General features: G+C 34.4%; 1 long non-coding RNA gene across 1 annotated transcript; it reads right to left on the bottom strand.

Annotated features, from left to right (window-relative positions):
• Positions 1–1611: 1611 nt before the first annotated feature.
• LOC130465752 (uncharacterized) lies at positions 1612–7773 on the bottom strand. The gene is made up of 3 exons (XR_008925766.1): positions 7457–7773; positions 6794–6862; positions 1612–2431 (listed from the first exon to the last, which is right to left on the bottom strand). It is a non-coding gene; the product is annotated as an uncharacterized lncRNA (long non-coding RNA).
• Between the last annotated feature and the right edge of the window lie 3262 nt (positions 7774–11035).

Genomic DNA, 11035 nt, shown 5'->3' with positions numbered 1-11035 from the left:
ATATAGTAACTGTTTAAAACATAAAGTAACTATTTAGAACATATAGTACCCTTTGATATAGTCACTATTGTAAACATAGTACACATAGAACCTATTTAGAACATATAGTAACTGTTTAAAACATATAGTAACCTTTGGAATCATATAGTAACTATTGTAAACATAGTACACATAGAACCTATTTAGAACATATTTAAAAACATATAGTAACTATTTAAAACATATAGTAACCTTTGGAATCATATAGTAACTATTTAAAACATGTAGTAACCTTTGGAATCATATAGTAACTGTTTACAAGATATAGTAACCTTTGGAATCATATAGTAACTGTTTACAACATATAGTAACTATTTTAAAAAATATAGTAACTATTTAGAACATAGTAACTATTTTGAACATATAGTAACTATTTAGAACAATTAACTAAATTAAACTAACACTTACACGATAGGCAGGCCATCAGCGCCAACTTCTTTCAAAACTTGTGAATGAAGTTGATGAGATTCAGGCTGTGAAACGTCAACCAGAGAAGAATTTTGTAAAACTAGTTGATTAGGTTGTTCTTCTTCAATTGGTTCTTTTTTAGGTACAAGCTCAATTGCTTTTGATTTCGGATTGCCAGCCTTTTTGTTCTTCTTTATAGACACAGATTCCTTAGGAACTGAAACAAAACAATTATAAAACAAAATATTACTATATAGTAACCATTACAATCACATAGTAACCAATAAAATCATATAGTAACCTTTCAAATAATATAATAAATACATAAACATAGAGTATCCATTTAAATCAGATAGTAACTATTTATTAGACATAGTAACTGTTTAATTTTATAATAACATTTAAGAAAGATAGTAACTATTTATAACACATAGTTACTGTTTTAAAGTTATATTTACTTTCTAAAAACGATAGTAACTATTTATAACACATAGTTCCTATTTTAAAGTTTATTTACTTTCTAAAAACACAGTAACTATTTATAACACATATTTACTGTTTTAAAGTTATATTTACTTTCTAAAAAAGATAGTAACTAATTATAACACATAGTTACTATTTTAAAGTTAATTTACTTTCTAAAAAGACAGTAACTATTTTAAAAACATAGTTACTGTTTTAGAAATATAGTAACCTTTTAAAAATATAATTACTCTGAAAAACTACGAACAAACCAGTCACTAATAAAAACACTAAAAAACTTCGTAACATAAAATAAAAAGTAACTATATCTTTGAAACAGTAACTTCAAACAAAAACCACAAACATTTCAATAATTCAAAATCAAACAAAAAATAAGTTCGAATTACTAGAAATTTCTTCCGAAATAGCAAATAAAAGGTAACTATATCTTTGAAACAGTAACTGCATGAAACACTAAACCTAATTTCAGCAAAAACCACAAACATTTCAATAATTCAAAATTAAACAAAAAATAAGTTCGAATTAACAGGAATTTCTTCAGAAACAGCAAATAAAAGGTAACTATATCTTTGAAACAGTAACTGCATGAAACACTAAACCGAATTTCAGCAAAAACCACAAACATTTCAATAATTCAAAATCAAACAAAAAATAAGTTCGAATTACCAGGAATTTCTTCAGAAACAACATTTGGCCTTCTTCCTCGCCTTCGAGGAGCTTCAACAGCCATTTCAGCGACGGAATTGTCGAATTCAAGTTTCTTCGCTGCCGGTTTCTTCGCTGCAGGATTCTTCGGTGCCGCTTTCTTCACCATTTTTTAGAAAAAAGAAGATCGGAAGAGTAATTTGATGCAAATGGATGAAAATAATCACTGAAATTAAATTTGAAATGGAGAGAGAAATTCAGAGAGAAGTTCGAAAGCAGTTTAGAGAGAGAAGTTGAGTGAGAAGTTCAAAAGCCGGGAAAAAGGAAATAAAAAAAAAACATATATATAATTAGGAAAGCACGTGGCAGTTACGCACAACTTCTCGCACGCAACAACGCAAAGACTATAATACCCTGGTCCATAGCATGGACCAGGTTTACTATAGTGTAAATCTGTTCAGTAACAGTACAAAAATAATGATATCACCACCAAAAATTTTCTTTTTAAGGAAAAGGGAAAAAGGAAAAATCCACAAACACAAAAAAATGCTCAAATTAGCAGATGATCACTCCCAAACTTCAATCAAGAAACTCCCAAAATCAAACTTAATTCAGACAATGGTCACAACTCACGGTCCAATAAAAATAAAATAAAAAATAAAAAATCACAAATATAAAAGGTTATTAATCAATTTAGCAAGAGGGAAATGGGTTATAATAAAAAATCTTTAAAAAAAAATAAAAAAAATAAAAAAAATAATACTTGGAAGAAGTAGGAGCAGCAGAGAGGGAGCGAGTTGGAGAGTGAGTTCATATATCTTCACTACAGGTTTCTAGTACGGTTTTCTAGTACGCACTGACGGTGATGTTCAAACATAGAAAACAAATAAGTAAAGAAATAAAACAATGAAATTATGTATAATTAATATAAATATCTGCCAACTTAAAAATGTTCTAGAATTGCATCACATGAGATTATTCATAAATCTAAACTCAAACATAATTGAAATGTTGAATTATCAGTACTTGACATAAAAACCAAGAAATATAATAAAGAAGGTGCGTTTTCGTGCACATTATCAAATTGAAAAGTATTTGTGTAATACCCCGAATTTTTAAAACTCGATTAATTATGCTTAATTATTTTTATTTAGCTTAAAATCGTTTTAAAGCCTAAATTTGAACTTTATTTTAATTAACGAAGTTTTATTTCGCTTGAATTTTTAATATTGCTACACGATTTATATTTTTCAGTTTATAATTTCATTTTCATATTTACGAGCTTAACGAACTTTTTAAATTTTAATTATTTTCCGGATTTCTAAATTTATTTTATTCGGAAACTAAAGTAATTATTTAACGTTCTTATTTTATTCGAAAACGAAATTTATTTTTCGTTAACGACACTTTTATAAAAGATTATTTTGAGACTTAGTTTTAATTAAACATTTCTATTCTAATTAATTTTCTAAAAACACAAATTGATTTTCTGAATTTTGCCTAACTTTGGGAAATGACCAAAATGCCCTTAGAAGAGCCAAAATCTCATTTCACCTCTTCTCCTTGCTCTCCACGTACAAATGGAGTGAAGGATTTTCTTCCATCCCTCCTTCCCTCAATTCTGTCCAAATTCACTCCTTGGACCCCAAGCAAATTCCCTTCTTCTTCACTCTTCTTCACCCTATAATCAGACATAATTGCATCAATTTCCCCACACCAAAAATCAGTTAACAATTAGAAATCACCTCCTTGTTTTCTTCTTGTTCGAACCACCACCACCACCACTGGCAGTGACCGCCGCCCTCGAAACCACCATCACCAATACCACGACTGACCACCTCAACCCCTCGACCACCTGACCACCACCGCACCCACCGTAGCTCCCTGCTCCCCTCTCCTTCCCCGTCGCAGCACCCTGCCCTCCCCTGTTTCACTCGGTCTTTTCCCCTAACGCAGCCACCACCATCCCACCACCACAACGCAATCACCTCACCACCCCTCAAATCCAACCTCCGCCCAAAAATACCCCGGCGAGCCGCCCTGCCTCAGCCCAGAACCGCCTCTCAAACTCCCTTGTTTTCCCGTCCTTGGTTCGACCATCCTTTTCCCCTTCCCTCGTGTTCTGACGCCGTGAACCACCACCACCGTCACCTCCAGGCGCGGTTCGCGGTGATGCGCCGCCCAGCCCAGCCACCTTATTCCTCCCCTATCTCTCTCCTCCCCTTCGTGCCTCCCCTGTTCACGCACCCGTTCCCCTTTCTCCTCGCGCCGCCGCAAACAACCACCACCACCTTCGCCTCTGGCGCGGGTTTGCGTGGTTGCGCCGCCCAGATCAGCCGCCCTCCATCCTCTCATCTCCTCCTCTTCTTGCGCTTCTGTCTCGAGCATCCCCTCCCCTGTTTGACGCCTTTCTTTCCAGAAAACCAAACCAAGTTTCCTTTTGAAACTTTGGTTTTCCTTAAACCTATAATAGAGTTAGGACATTTCAATTTGGGCTTTTGGATAAGTTGAAAACTAAAGAGTCAATTTCAGAATTTTCTAATTATTAATTTTTATGTTTTAAAATTTTTATGATATAAATATTTACTAATTAAATTGTTACTACTTTTCAGGTTTAATTATTGAATATCGATTCTACTAATTACTACCTTATTTAACAAAGAGAAATTTAAATATTATTTTCATGAAAATCTATTTATGGAATATATATAAATATTTCGATTGAAATTTCGTTTAATAATATTTTCGTTAAATTATGAAATTATATCTTTAATTAAAATTCGTTATTTATAAATTATTGATTTTTGATTATTTACTAATAAAATGTTTATTATTTTTCAGGTTTTATTATCGATTTTACGATAATAAGTTACTAGTTTTATTTATCAAAAACGGAATTTAATTAATATTTGCATGTAACCTGATTTATGGAATTTATGTATTTTGATCGAAGATTCGATTAATAATAATATTTCGTTAAATTCCGAAATTATGTTTTATTAAAATTCGTTATTTTTAAATTCATTACTTATAAAATTTACGATTATATAAAATATTAATTTTAGATTATTTATCGTTTAATACTAATTCAATAAATTTAATATTCCGAAAGAAATCGGACTTGGAGCTCAGGAAGAACGATCCATCAGACGGGAAGTATAAAACGACGATTGAGGTAACGGCTATTGCTAGTACCCGCAATCCCCTTATAAATGTATTGTGAAATTATGACGTTATGATTGAATTTATGAATTAAATGTTTTGATGTGTTTTATGGATTGTGGGATGAAATATGATTTGTTTGAATTGTTTATTATAATATGATTTGATTGAGTTTTCTCATAAAATTATGCTTATGCAATGCTTTGAAAGAAATAATATGTTTATTGATCCCAGGATCAAAATGATGTTTTATGAGCTAAATGAGTTATGTTATTTCAACTGAAATACAAGCCAAGGCTTGGTAAAATTACATACAACATGATAAATGAAAGTGAAAGACCTGGTTTGTCTGGCGGTATATAAACTACCATCTTCCTATCTACCGGTCATGCATGCACCACGGACACCTGTCCACCCATGGATTACGTGCCCAGGCTCCCATGGTTTATGAGCCCAGGCTCAGGGCCCAGGCCCCATGTTACGATGAGCCCAGGCTCTTATGGGCCCAGGCCCAGTGGAGAATTCCTTCACGGTTCGTACTTGCCGACAACTAGCATGTTAATTAAAAGTTTATGAATGATGTTTTCGTTAAAAGATTATGAATGAATTAAATATGATATTTTATTAAATGTTTTACTTATTCTATTCTCCCTGTGTTATTAAATAAAATGAGTTGAAATGAATTTACGTTGCTAGGGTAGTCGTTACTGAGTCTTCGGCTCACCGTTTTGTTTTTCCATTTTAGGTACTGCGGGGATCGATGGAAACGAGTAGAGGCGAGGGATTTCACTTTAATAAAATTCACCTAGTTTATGCTTAAAGTTATAATAGTTCAATTAAAGACTTTAAGTAAGTTATGTACTTTTATTTTGAGAATGTAGAGGATTATTATATTAAATTGGAGGTTTTTATGGCTTATGTATGATGTTGCCTTGTAATTTCCAAGACGGAATTACGACAGGTAATGTCCCGACCAAATTAGGTTAATTCCGCTGCTTATTATGCTTTAATAAGTGATTTAGAGGTCGGGGCGTTACAATTTGCAACTGTCAAACATTTCAATGAAAAAGAAGGCATCCTGAAATAAGCAGCAGGCTAGCTCTGAAATAAACAGTAAGCATAATGATGCAGAAAATTAGGAAAATTCAGTGCTACTCCTGCGATCCAACATGTGAATCGGAAATTTGGCATGTAACCGACACACTCTTGGACTATTTTAACATAATTAGACAGAGAATTTGCACAGCATTTTCTAAACTAAATCATCCACTCCTGGTTTATAGTGAATCAGGACCAAATTCTTGGTTTATAGGTTAGCACTCATCAAAGAAGGCAAGGCTCGCTAAGTCATCCACTCAAATTCCCCGCCCTTTCTTCCTTTCTTCATTTCTCCATATGATTAAACCCCAATTGCGCTCTCTTTGCCCTCTCATATGAGTCAAATCCTCCAAAAAATGTGGTAAAATACAATACCTTCTCTCTCAAGGGAGCGCGAAGTAATTAGTTCTCTACTTCTCGGTCATTTTCTTTAATCCAAAGCAACCGTTATCTCTCATAATCTGTACCTCTTTTTCTCAAAGGACCTTACCTTATCCATTTTATTGGAAGTGGGGCAAAACTTGATAATAATTAATGGCATTATCTAGATAGATTAAGCATGGTACTTACGTGCTCAGGTTTCTTGTGATGGCATGATGGGGCACATGTTAAATAGTGTTGGGCATTACCGATTTTGTCGACATAAACACAACCAATTGTTTAATATAAACACAAACACAAATAATCAACATAAACTAATAAACCCACATGAGCAACATAATTATTACACATGAGCAAACTCACCTAAGACCGAACTTTTAAATCATTGACACATTGTAGATTTGTATAACTTTATTAGCAATTTCACAAACATGGTTCTCGTATGAGATTAGCTAAATCATCCACTCTAAAGTTACTCATCACCGTCTGCGAAAGTTATTGATTCAATTCGAGTTAGCTACATTTGGTTTGATTTGAAAACTGAACGGAACATAAGAAAATTAGTACCGCTACTTACATCATAAGCTTCGCTGATCTGGTGGAAACTGTTTGACCAATTGTCTCCTCTGCATACATCCGGATGATACTGCAATGCATTACCACCAAATTACAATCAGATCGACAGTAATTAAAGAGAACACACTTCAAATTCCACAAAAATCAACCGGAAACCATAATTTATTCCTAAAATATTGCTCAAATAGTGAAATGTTACAAATTAAAAGAAAAACAATGATTTTTTTTACAAAGTCGGACATCTCCAATCAGACCAACTGTGAAACAGAAACTCAAAAGTCTCAAATTAGAGGAAAATTGATGATTTTTCACACAATCAGACACCCAAATTTTACGACATTAACAGCCAAAAAGTCTCAAATTAGACTAAAACCGACCAAATTTAACCCAAATCGAAAACTAAAAATATTCCTTTTGTCATTTTCATAAGCCCGATCATACCAGAATTCAAAATTTACACCAGAATTCAAAGTCCAATCATACGGAAAATCGAAAATCATACCGAGAAAATCATGAACGCATACACATTTTTAAAATTCGCGATTATAAAGGGCAAAAAATCAGCAAAAATTAAGCAGAATCGAGTTCAATTCGGCAATAAATAAACAGAATCACATTAAATAATTAGTAGAACCAATTTGTAGTGAGTATAATTTTAATTTACCGGCACACGTAGCACTGGAGCAGGGAGGCATCGACGACGACGGTAGATAGATCAGACCAGAGAAGAAGATCCCTAGCTAGTTCAACCCAATAATCCCAGCTCCGACAACCACCGCGTCAAAATTATGTGCTGCACACACCGCACCCATCCCCAAATCCATTCTGCCTCTAGATTTTCTCGTCGGTGGCGAAATTAAGAACAGATGCTTTATTGTCGGTGTCATCGTATTCCTCCATGGTTGCGGCTTTCGTCGCGGGAGAAAATGAGAGAGAACCGAAGTTTTGAGATTTTTGAGTGAAGGGAGGAGAGAGAAAGCATTTGAGAGTGAAAGCGGCGGTGAAGTGAATTTTGTGTTTTAGTTTTATGCGAAGGGTTTCAGAGTAGGAGGGGAGAGGGTTTTTTGGTCTTTTCCAAGGTGGACACAAAAAGTGTGTTTACCTTATTACCCCTCCCCTCTTGGCTTATATAATAGAGATAAGTCTGCTAGACGATGCCAAATGTTGTGGGAACTTTGTCGGTGCTGATGTGTCACCCTTTTCATGGAGGTATCAGGTATGCGCTGGCACAGTCTTCGTACAACCTGCAAAACAAGAATATTCATGTAGGAATATTCCCTCTGATGCCTAAGTAAGTATTTGATTAGAGACAGAAAGTATTCCTAGAGAGAAGGCACAGTAGAATAATTAAGGTATGTGAAAATGAATTGATCGTCATTCACCTAGGGAATACATTGAATTATTTATAGGACTAGGGTTTGGGGGATCTGTTCCCAAAACCTAGCTATCTGATTGACTAACTCCTTTGGAGGGACATGTGTCCTTGTTAGTTGTTTAGTAGAGGGCTTAGTGGGCCTCTTATCTCTAGGCTTTTGGCATTGATTTTGGCCTATGAATCGGATGTGCGATCCTTGCTCTTGTAGAACACATGACAGTGGGTGCAGTTGGTGCCACGTGTCGTGCTACAATTTGTCCTTGGTTGGACTTCTTTGATTTGGACCTGTTTTCGACTTTATCAGGTATATTGGGTAACTTATATATTACTTTGAATACTCCCTCCGTCCCGGAATACTTGAAACCGTTTGATCGGCATGGAGTTTAATTCATTATAATTGACTTCTTATTTAATTGAAAGGTAGTTAGTAGTGGGGTATTTTTTTAATATAGATAGTGGGATGTGTTGGGGGTCATGAATTTTTTAATGTTTATTTGGGGTAGTAGGGTTGTTGGTGGGCCCTTAGGTAAGGTGAGAAAATAATAAAATATTATGTAAAGTTTCCATTTTTAGAAGCGTTTCAAGTAATCCGGGACGGGCCGATAAGGAAAGCGTTTCAAGTATTCCGGGACGGAGGGAGTACAAGACACTTGGTCATGGAGTATGCCACGTGTAGCGTCGTGATAGGCCCATGTCGGGCAGGTCTTTTAGCCTAATCATATATTAATTTCATAAAATTTGGCGAAAATTCGAAAATTTATTAATTGAAACAATTTCCGTTTACATGATTTCAAGGGATTAAAATCTAGTTTATAAAAGTTTAAAGATCTAATAACAAATTTTATAGTGGTTTCTAATTTATTCTAATTCAACAAATCAATTATAATTACAAATTAGGTTACATAATTAACGAAATTAAACCTTAAAATTGTTAAACATATGCAATAGTTCAATTATTAATTCAAGATTTACAAACAATATTCGCAAATATTTATTTTACATCATAAAAATTATACATTTTGCATCCGAAAAACTAAAACCTCCGAAAAGTCATAGTTAGGCTTCGAATTCGGGAATCGTGGGTTTGGCCGAAAATTTACCATTTTTGTCAAACTTATAAAATGTTGTTACATGCAGAATTCACTATAAAAACATAAGACCCCGATCAAAATTGAAAAAACTTCCGAAAATGAACATATAATTAAATAACCGCATGAATTTGCAATTAATTACACGAAATTAATTCACCACTTTAATTCTTTGCAAATTTATAAAATTAAATCCATGTTCACTATAATTGATTATGAAATTAATTAGAGGCTCGTGATACCACTGTAAGGTTATAAATAATATAGTTCATGCGGAAAAACCATAGAGCCAGGAATCCAAATTAATTATCACGTAATCAATTAGCATAATTTAGTATACATACTATGTGATGCGTGCCTTCCATAGCTGCTCCCGAACCGGACAAGAACAAGTATAGAGCTCTAAATGTCACCCCTCCATAGATAGTCCACATCACGTTCAGACCCGCCTTAGGTTCAACCAACTAGGATATAATCTATGTTTTTATGCATTTGGGAACTCACAATAAGTGATAGGCTAAAGTATTAAATTTTACTAAATTCAACTTGTGATGATTCATATAAATTTATGATCATGGATCAGCTATTTATAATGGAATAGAGTAGTCATATCCTACTAGGAGTAGATGATTCTAGTTAATCTTAAACACTTAGCCTTTAGGAAAATCCAAATTCTTAAGTATTAGGATGGTCCTAAAACTTTAAGTTATGTAGGATTAGGAAAAACAAATAACTTGTGGCCCAAGTTACTTGCCAAGCAAGTAAATTTGGCGCCAAAGTCAAAGAGATGTACACGCGGGCTGGGCCTTGGTGCTTGCTGCCCCACGCGTGGCTTGCAGCCCACGCTGGGAGCTGCTGCTCGCCCATCGCTGCCTTGCCCGCAATATTTCTATTCCCGTTAATATTTTCCAAAAGGAACCATTTGGAAATATCTTCAACTTCGATAATAGTTATATTTCCGTTACGAAACATATTTCTGTATCCGGCAATATCTTGATTTCCCGCAAATATTCTTTCTTTGCCTTTTGATGTTTTAGCTCCCACTGTAACCAAGATCCATCATTTCCGAATATCATAATAGGAGTATTTACTGAATATTAAATTCACCTAAATACTTGATCCGTTCACGTACTATTTGTGTGACCCTACGGGTTCGTTCAAGAGTAAGTTGTGGCACTAATATTATTAATTCCACTTGAACTGAAGCGGCCTCTATCTAGGCATTTAGATTACTTGGTCTCACTGAATTATTAACTTGTTTAATTAATACTAAACCGCATTTATTAGACTTAGCATTAAATACATTAAATGCAAATTTGGACCAAGCAATTATTACCTTCAGTACCTTATTCTAATTAATCTATGAGTCAAAAGTCGTATCAATAGTCGAATCTTGTCTTCATGATTAATTGTTTACTTATTTGGCTTTCGCATGTGTAGACACCTAATTTGTGTCTCCCCTTTGGGCTGATTACGATACCATTATCCTTATTAGGTGATTGGAATAACTGCAGGCGGAAATCCCAATTGCTAAGAATGCTTCCAAAATTCAAGATCCAAAATCCAACCCCCGAGACCGTTCCCCTTTCGGTTCTCGGTACAAAATACAACTTTCCAAATCCAATTTCAAAATCCAAGTACAAACTCATCTAGTAGACCATCCCATTGGTTTTACTAAGCCTTTTCCACTCAAAATCATATAAAGCAAGTAAAATTCGGGCGCCGACCCACAAAACCGAGCATGCCGGGCCCCGTCCCGTAAAACTGGAATTCAAAACCC

The sequence above is a fragment of the Spinacia oleracea genome, chromosome 1, assembly GCF_020520425.1.
Source record: "Spinacia oleracea cultivar Varoflay chromosome 1, BTI_SOV_V1, whole genome shotgun sequence".
Taxonomy (NCBI): Eukaryota; Viridiplantae; Streptophyta; class Magnoliopsida; order Caryophyllales; family Amaranthaceae; genus Spinacia; species Spinacia oleracea.
Note: the sequence above shows the minus strand (reverse complement) of the source record. Positions and strands in the feature narration are given on the sequence as shown.